Genomic DNA, 9,753 nt, shown 5'->3' on the forward strand with positions numbered 1-9,753 from the left:
CCCACACATCTTCTCATTAAAAAAACAAGCAACCAAACCAACAAACAACCAAACAAAACCCCAAACAAACTAAAAAAATCACCGCCAAAGGTCATAATGATAAATTCAACAACTTTATTGACCACTTGTTTAGCTTGCATGAGTGCTGATTGTACTGAAGGTTTTCATAGGAGTCATTAACAGTATTTCATCCCTGCCATGTAAACTGCAGTGGTGTAATCCAGCTAATTAGAATGGAGTGCAAGATGATGCAGTACTCAGCAGTAAATTATGCTCCTGAATCCAGTGTTTCATCCCTAGTTATGATTTTAAAATACTCACCCCGGTTATTAGTATTTCCACACACAATACTTATCAGCTAATAACACCCACTCATCTTGGGCATTGTACATTTAGATTTTACAACATTCAGGTAATAGTTGTCAGGTCATATTCATATCAAGGTAACTCAGTTCTCTGGGCAAGACAAAGTTTTACTTGTCCAAAGATAAAAGGAGACAGACTAAGAAATTAATCTAGTAGCTGCAAAAGGAAGCCAGGGGAACAGTAACGGAGCCAGGGAGAGATCCTTGAAGATGTGACTGGTAATTGCTGCTGACACCAGATACTCCTAGTAATTACAGGTAGTCCTGCTAATTACAGCTGCTGCAGCCCCATACAGACCCACTTGTCCATCAGAGATGATGTGGTCACAGTCAGCTCACTGTCCACTGCTCCAAGGTGTGCAAAGTGCTCAGAGTTTGGGCCATTTGTTTGTCCCATGGCAATACAACTTCTACAACACAAAAAAATCCAGTATCACACAATTGGAATTCAGAACCCCTAAACTGGGGAGCTCTACAGGTTTGTCTGAGGCAGGTAGGTGGAATTTTGCTTCTTTTCCTAGAGAATTTTGGCCCCCTTTGTTTTCAATTCCAAGAAAACATTTTGTTGTTGGCATGCCAGCGCAGCAAAGAGTTTAAATACACATTTCATGAAAAGAAATTAAAACCAGAGTGCTGACAGACCTTCTTGAAACTGGTCAATACAAATACTTTTTGTCCAGAATACTGCTTGCATAAGAATTACTGTTTCATTTGCGTCCCCAGCCACTCAGTTTTGCAGCCCAGGCTGCACTTTCAGACCAGTCATACATGGAAGAGTCTGACCATAATAATTTTTGACCTATAACCTTACATCTATAAGTCAAGAGGGATTTTTGGAGTGAAGGTGATCTTTGCAGCTGCTGAAGGCCATGCAGTGGATGCTTTGCACAGCACTGGCAGCACAGCCAGAGCAAAGTGAACTCTGCCCATGAAGCTGCATTGATTCTTTCATGGGCTCCTTGGGAACTTTAGCCCTGAGGATTTGTCATGACTTGATTCCAAGTTTTTTAAAGGCAGTGATCAGAGATCAGCACATCACAATCCACGGGGTTGTAATCTCCAGGTGCTCAGCCATGTAAGTCACGTCCTCAAACTCACTGTGTGCGTATTGATTAGAGCTTGGTCTCAACAGTTTGTCATCCAACTTTCAATACCCATTCTTTATGGAATCTGTCATTAAGTAACTGTTTATAATGTCATTATAAACTCTATTCTTCCAAGTGAACTCTTAAAAATTGATGACAAGTCAGAAATTGTCTAGTTCTCCTGGGAAACAGGTAAAATTTCAACCTGAAATAGAGCAAGTAGAATTTAATTTTTTTTTTTAATGCAATCTGATTCAGCTATTACTGTATAGAGAGTATTAGATAATTATTAAATTTTGACTGAAAATACCCTCCTGTCTTCAACTATTCCTGTGCATTTTTAAACAAAATTTAAATACTTCATAGGTATACCCAGTATCTTTCCTATTAATGTGAATAAGAATTGAAAACATCTGCTTAAACCTATAAAAATCTAGAGTGAATTGGTAGCACAAAGTACAATACTGTGAAGAAGATGCTGCACAGATTTGTCAGCTGAACAAGACACAGTACACGATACCTGTGTGTATATTAAAAATATACCACAGCTTTCAGGCCCTTGTGTGGAGGAACTCTGCAATCAAACCTCATGCTATGAAATCTGTGCAACAACTGTAATACAGGGACATGCACATTCCAAATAATCTTTCTTCGCTGAATGGCACATAAAACTTAGGTCATTCTTAGTTGTCAGTATTTCTTTCTTGTTATGTGTTATTGATTGTACTTTTTACTACTTAATGGATTCCTTTATGGTGGGACTGTGCTAAGGAAGATCAATTTCAAGGGTTAACCTTGGCTTTGGCAATTTTTTTGGCTATGAAGCAAGATTAAGCGTTACTTTGATACTTCTGTGTGATGAGTTGATATATGTTTGAAATTTTTTTCATACTCTTAAAGAAAAACCTACTGTAAATAAGTGTAAATTATAATGAAATGGATGGAATATGTTTTTCTAAAGAGCCTTGAAGTTCAATTGAAAAAATAAAATTATTATTTATTTTTAATTTATCATTTAATTATTTCCATCTTTATAATTTTAAAGTTTCTTTTAAATTATCTTCCTTATGTATAATACTATATTCTATATTTTATATTTCAACAGCTTTTATTGGAACAATGAACTTAAATGTGTCTTAATAAGAAACTGTGTTCTTATCAAACTTTTTGAGGTTTTTTTATAATAAAAGTTCATGTAAAATTACAATACAATTATAAACTTCAAAACATTTAAAGGTGCAAAAAACTACCCCTGAAATCTAATTTAGAGATTACACTAGAAAGAGCCATATGTATTTTTAATGCTGACATGTTTCATTATAATATGAAGACTTGTCTTTTATTTATATGTGTTTCTCAGTTCATCATAGACAATAATTTCAAATAAAAAACCATGGGCCTTGCCTTTTCAACCATATAAAAATCAAATATTTTTGTATCTTTAAATATTTTGCATTTAAATACACTGAAAATCATATATTTTCAAGCTTTTTAGGAGTTAACTTTCCTCCTGAAGACAAATTTATCAACTATTATTTCTGGTCATTTAATTTCTGAGATCATATTTTAATGGTTTCATTAAAAAACATCCCAAGAGTTTAGTGCAGTAATGTTGCTTTTAAAACCTATTTGTTTGGTATCCAGAAGAAAAACACACCTCTCTTGGTAAGACAAATGATCTACAAATACATGTAAATTAGACCAAGGTGACATTTATCAGTAATGCTTTATCCTGCAAATGACTGAGCACACTGGCCTCTGACCAGCCAAACAAGTAATGGGCTGTTCACTGCACAGTGATTAATTAATTCATAAATTCTTTAGGTTTTTAGAGAGAGCTCTAGCAGATAGATTTTATAAGAAGCATGTTAGGAAATGCACAGTGGACTTGCAACTTGGGCCTGAAGTGTGAATAAATACAGTACTGATATGGAATTCATACATTCATGAATTAATTCATTCAGCAAATAGACAAGATGTCAGCATGGCTCAATGAAGTATCACAGAAACACTCAAGCTGTACCACGAGCACATGCAGTGTCTTACCTGAACTCCTCCTCCAGTGCCTCCCAGGACATCCTGGGATGTGTTTCACTGGGTAGTGCACACATATCTGAGATTTAAACATACAAACTCAGACTTGGTGAAGATTCAACTAGATAATCAGCAAGGGAGAGGACAATCAAAACAAACAAGCCAAGAATCATTATTGATTATGTGGGTTTCATTAGTAAGGCCTGTATTTCTTTTAAAGGGCCTTTTCCCAACTCAGCACATTGACGTCCACAAATAAATGTGAACGAAGTCCATGGCATGGAGCAGATTGTAGCAACAACCCTCTCCACCCCCTCAGTTATCCATCTGTGCCTCTTGGTTGATTTATAAGGCATAAATTCAAAGGGTACAGTTAACTTTGCTACCAGGTGTAAACATAGAATAAATAAAAATAAATTGTGGTCTCATAGGGTTTTATTCCTTGAAAAACAGCTAAGTGAAAGGGAAATTTAACCCAAAGTATCTTGACAGAATGAGTGCCAAAGTGCCTTTCTAAGTCTGTGTTTGCACCATGTGCTGTATATAAGTAAGGAGATCTGATACACAAGAATTTCTGTTCACTCTCTTTTTTTGTTTTGCCAAGTCTGCTGATTTATCTTCTGTTTATCATTTTCTTCCACACACAAAGCAGAATGAGCATTGGCGTGGATATAGGGGTCCCAGTTTCCTTCATTATATCTGTGCACATGCTGACCAATTTAAGCACCACTGCTCTGTGGAGAAGATGTGATGTTTTACCCTGAGAAACAGAAAATCTTTCAAATGAGAAACTTCATTATTCCCAGACAGAGCTATAGAGCTCTCCAGATTATAAATATACATATATATACACACACCTTATACACACCTATATGTACCTCTATATATAGTATACGTATATGTAGAACAATATATGAAGTCCCAGTGTGATGCAGTTTTTGACAGAAGGAAGAGCAAACAATTAGACCGCAGACTTTAAGTTTCAGCAGTTTCTTTTATTTTTGTTTCTTATTGCATCCACTATTTCACAAAAGTACTGAAGTGCCCAAAAAATGAGTTACTCACAAAAAAGTTGCTTTTGAACTACAGCAAACCAATGTTTCTTAAAACAACTGTACACAAAAAATCACTAGCAACTCAAAATTTTCCAGAGATTTAGTGCTAAAATACAGGGAGTTTGTCTGCACGCCAGTCACTTAGAATCGACTCAAAAACGCTAAGATAACTGGACGTTTCCATTATTTACAAAACATTCTTAACCCAAGGGGGCAGTGCTGTACAGAAATGGTCTGTGATAGGCTCACACTGAGTTTTTCTGTGTTCCTGCTCTGCCCTCTCCTGGGGCAGCCAGCTCACTGCTGAGCCAGCCCCAGCAGGTCATGGCTGGACAGACAGCACAGGAAAAACGGACTGCAAACCCACTGCATCTTTCTGAATGTCGAATAGAAGAATCAACTAGCAAAAAACCAAAAAATTTGGGCACAGGTCTGCTGTTTACTGCCATATTGTAATTAAAACATTTAGAAGTACAATTTTTTTTCAAATTAAAATAAAAATTTCATAGTAACCAGTACTATGTTATACTATAACATAGTAGTTTAATTTTTTTAAAATTATATTACGTAAGTATTTTCTTTCAAATTTGAACTTTGTTAAATAAATGGAAACTAGTTGGTTTGTATTTGTGTGGATTTGTAAACAGATGTTTTTCTTTTTAAAGACAAAACTGTGTGCTGATTATATGGATTTGTTTTAAATGGCATACTTATTTTTTTTAATTTTTTTCAATGGAAAGAGGCATCTCTAGGTAATTTTGGATTAACCACTAATTGCTGGCCCTCCTTACATGTAATAGCTCAAGAACACTAAAGATTAGTTTTTTAAAGTAAAAATGTTTAAAAATAAATCCTGAAATACATTTTGGGTACCTAAAATAATCCTTTTTTCCAAATCTGATCCATTTTTCCATGTTGTTTTGGGGCAAAATAATCCTAAACCACTTCAAATCCCCATCCAACCAGAACAGGAATATTCCCAAAACTGGAGCAGCCATAGCTCTGGGAAACCTGTGCCAGTGCCTCCCCACTCTCACAGTAAAGAATTTCTTCTCAATATCCAATCTAAACCTGCCCTCTGTTGGTCTGAAGCCATTCTCCCTTGTCCTGTCACTATACAGTCACATAAAAAGTTTCTCCTCATCTTTTAGGCTTCCTTTAGGCACTGAAAGGCCTTTTCTTCTCCAGGCTGACCAGTTCCAGCTCCCTCAGTCTCTCCTTGCAGCAGAGGTGCTCCAACCCTTTAATCACCTTTGTAGCCTGAAGGTGCCCTAAATGGACGTTGTCAGTTTACCAGCACTGTGAAAACTTTTAACCAATTGAGAAATAAGGTTGGAAGGCCACACAAATCCAGTTGATTTTTTTTAACAGTGATAGGCTTTTTCTGATAGCTGCAATCTCATGGGCCAGCCAACCTTTCGATCTGTTCTTTGTACAAGTTAAATGTTGCTGTCCTATTGCAAAGGTTTCATACCTTCTCAATGATATCTCATAAGCAGCTCCTCACAGCACTGACTCCTTCTTCTCACCACAACCAACAAACTCCATCTCTCCCCTTGACCAGCCAACCTGCTCTTTTATAATACCCCGCTTAATTGAATGCAGCTGTGGCCTATTAAGAGCAGGCTTGTTCTCAATGCTTGATAATTAGCACAGCTGTAACTCCTTAGGGGCCAGATTACCTTCACCACTGTCTCTATTCTCCTACCTTTTATCTAACCACAGTTAAAAAGCATTCTCTTAATAATGCTTGACTGAGTAACTGTCACTTTACAGCAACAAATATCCATCAGAGAAAACGTGTACATCTACTTCAATTACAGGCATACAGAATAAAAGTTAAAAAAAAAATTAAGAGAAAACATGCCATTTTCATTTACACGACCTATGTTATAGACTATACACTCTCCACGTGAGGCAGACCTCTTGTCTTTGTGAATTTTGATCTACACTGTTTATAAAGTAGAGGCCAAAAACTTAGACAAAAACTCATCAGCATTTCACCAAGGCACAGTATAAATGCTCTTAATGAATTGTTCTTCTGCCATTTAGTTAATGCAGTGACCTGTTGTTCTGAGGATAAGTTATGAAGTAATGAAATAAGATGATTGGATTAAGTTAATTACGTGCTTTGAAATGACATTTGTACACAGATTTTTTGGCCTTGCCAGAAATAATTAAATAATCTAAATGGTAGGTTTTTGAATTCCATTTCACAGCTCTCAAAGCCACATTTTACCTGATAGGTGGGATCCCTAAAACTGTGATTAAAAAATAGGTCACATAATACATTAGTGCCATGAAACAGACTCTGATCTGGAATCACATGCTAATCAATCTAGTCTAAGGTACATATTAATAAGTATAATTATTATAAGAGGTCTGATCAGACTGTTTAACAGAACTAATATTCTGTGCAGAGGAATACAGAATATAGGACTGCAGAGTTTTATATAAGAAATTCTACTTCCAAAAAGGCCGCAGTATGGATTGGGTTTTTTTGGGTTTTTGGTTTGTTTTTTTTTTATTTTACTGGTAAAAACAAAGTTCGGAAAGTAAAAAAGTAAAAGAAGGCTTTCCTATAATCTGTCTGCTGGGGACTCTTGATGAACAGGCTAGAAATTCCCACTGATCATGCTCCTCATCTCCTCTTTTTACTTTGTTTACATGAGGAGAACAGTTAATGGCTTTCTGGGTAGGAGAATATAAGCCTGTTATGTCATTCAGATTTAATTCCACAGCAGACTCAATGAAATGAGAAAATATTTCTGTGGTACCTGTTTACCTGTATTGTAATAATCGACCCTGACTTTATCTTAATCCACTGCTTCTGACAGGAATTCTTACAAGAATAAAGAAGATAAGATCCATAATCAGTGTTCAGCTCTATCATTGCAGCCTCTGGCACAAAAGACAGAGTGGCATCAGGGTCAAGAGGGGCAGAACACACTGAAAGGGTGAAAAAAAGGGGAGGAGAAGAGATCTCATAGTGCAGAGGAAAGAAAAGAATAAAAAAAATGGAAAGAGCTGAAAAAAATGGAAAGAGCTGAAAATGGAAAGAATAAAAAAAATGGAAAGAGCAGGATGTGCCAGGAGCAGCAGATCCTTGCTGTGTGTCCTGAATGGAGTGACTCTCTTCACTTGTAGGAGAGAAGCAACAGTACACTTATCCCAGGGTGAAATTTGAGCCTGTGCATCCACCAGACAGCTAAGGGATACTGTTTCTTGTATCAAAACCTTGACCTCTTTTCCTCTTCAAAAACGAAGTAATTTCAGTTGTATCTATTTTATTTTTGTCTATTTTAGTTTGCGATTATTTTCTGAAAAAGAAGTCAGTTCTTATAGAATGACTTGCTCTTTCCTTTGGTGTTGACTGCAGATTTCATGTCACCTCAAACATTTGTCTTGTTCTACACTAAGATTTGCACAGCATTTTGGCTCTGATATATATGTTCTGGAAAGACCCCTACAAGAGATCTGCTTCTCTCTCTGTTCTGCTTCTCCTGTAAGATGTTTGGCTATATCCTAACTAATGTGAAAGCTATTGATCAAACTTGGCAGAGGCGTTTCGCTATAACCAGGCAAGAATCAATCTTCAATGAAATGATGATCTAGTAGTGTTAAGCATATAAACTCTGTGAAAATGGCTATAAAATAGGATCCTGCAGAGCTCTGTTAAAAAGGTGGAAATAGCAAAGCAATGAAGTTTGATAGAGGTAAAACAAAGAAGTTTATTTGGAGTTTATCTGGAGTGAATTTCACCTAAAAGAAAGAGGGCTCTCTTCTGTAAACATTATCTTTGCAATCCAAGTGAAATCTTGATCTGCGAATAAGAAGTGAGCATGTTTTTTTCCCACTGTTTCTAATTATTTTTTATAGCACAGTGCCACCTAGAGTCTCTCTTGCCCTCTGTGTTTGTTTTTGTGAGAAGTGGGAAGCAAAACTTTTGGAGCTTTTTACCACTTCCATAGTTAAGATAGATTTAACACGAGAAAAAAGGGTAGGAAGGATGGAGTTCCTGCAGAAGAAATAAAGGCTCTTAAAGAGAATAGGAGCCAAATTTTCTTTGTCATTACATTTCTCCAGTACAAAATAAATAGCTATTGATGCAAAGGAGATCTAAACCTGATTTAACTTGCAGTCCTTTTTTGTGTGTCTCACAGTTTGTGCAACTATTTCCTACCCCAGCCTATCATGGAGTAGGTGCAGATTTATCCCTCTGGCAGGGTTATATCCTCCCTCAGTCTCATCCTCACAATTACTTTCAACCCAGGAATAAAAAGTGTGATCACTTCTACAACAAAATTTCACTTTAATTATACCAGACAGAATTTTCCTTTCTGAATCACTTATTGTAACTATTGACATCTGCCATACAGAATGCTCAGTCTAAAGATAAACACTGAGAGTCTAATTCTTTCCACAGGCACCAAAAATTAGAAGATTAAAAAAAGAATATTTTGTATCATAGTATTCTGTGTTTCATACATACCATATAGCACACTGCCTGATGGTTTAGGATATCTGCAGCCTGTGAATTTCCTGGAAATTACAGAAAAAGGTAAATAGGCCTGTAGTGATGCTATTTAGCAGTCACTGCAAATAATCCAAGAGGAAGGGCCTCAGAGAACTGATGCCTCCATTAAAAGGAAGTAGGGCCAGTGTTTCTTGCCTCCTCCTTGCAAGATTACCACCCATGTCCTTTATCTTCCCTCTCTAATGAGAAAGAACATTATTCATATGAATAGAAGTTTCAAATGCATCCTTTCAGAGAGAAAAATATCTCAACAGAATTAAGCATAATCCTTTTACCTCTTTAAAAGATTATAGACTGAGTAAAACACTCAGTAATCCTTCCCATGATTATGTATTTTATGATGGTATATGATGAATGCATTAAAGATAATTTCTAATGTGATATGAAATTCCTGCCATGAATTTCAAATGAGGAGGTATGTGTCCTTCAAATTGTTTTGTAATAACCAGCAGTCACATTTGTATTTATTGGTAATTGGTAATTAGTTAACAGGTTGCCAGGAACATAAAATAGAAGAATTACTTAACTTGTGGTATTTTCCTTTTTTTTTTTTTTTTTTTTTTTGTTAAAATTCCTTATTTCATTTCAGCAGTCTGTATGTCAGGCTCTTTTCAGCATTTTCCAGAGAGAAAATCATGTGCATATAGCAATTTCCATGAACAGGAGACTGCATAAGT

The 9,753-nt window shown here is 36.2% G+C and overlaps 1 long non-coding RNA gene across 1 annotated transcript; it reads right to left on the bottom strand.

The window, feature by feature from the left end:
* Positions 1-878: 878 nt before the first annotated feature.
* LOC135304100 (uncharacterized) lies at positions 879-6,065 on the bottom strand. The gene is made up of 3 exons (XR_010365542.1): positions 6,014-6,065; positions 3,497-3,563; positions 879-1,655 (listed from the first exon to the last, which is right to left on the bottom strand). It is a non-coding gene; the product is annotated as an uncharacterized LOC135304100 (long non-coding RNA).
* Positions 6,066-9,753: the final 3,688 nt, after the last annotated feature.

The sequence above is a fragment of the Passer domesticus genome, chromosome 7 (genome assembly GCF_036417665.1).
Source record: "Passer domesticus isolate bPasDom1 chromosome 7, bPasDom1.hap1, whole genome shotgun sequence".
In the NCBI taxonomy this organism is placed as follows: domain Eukaryota; kingdom Metazoa; phylum Chordata; class Aves; order Passeriformes; family Passeridae; genus Passer; species Passer domesticus.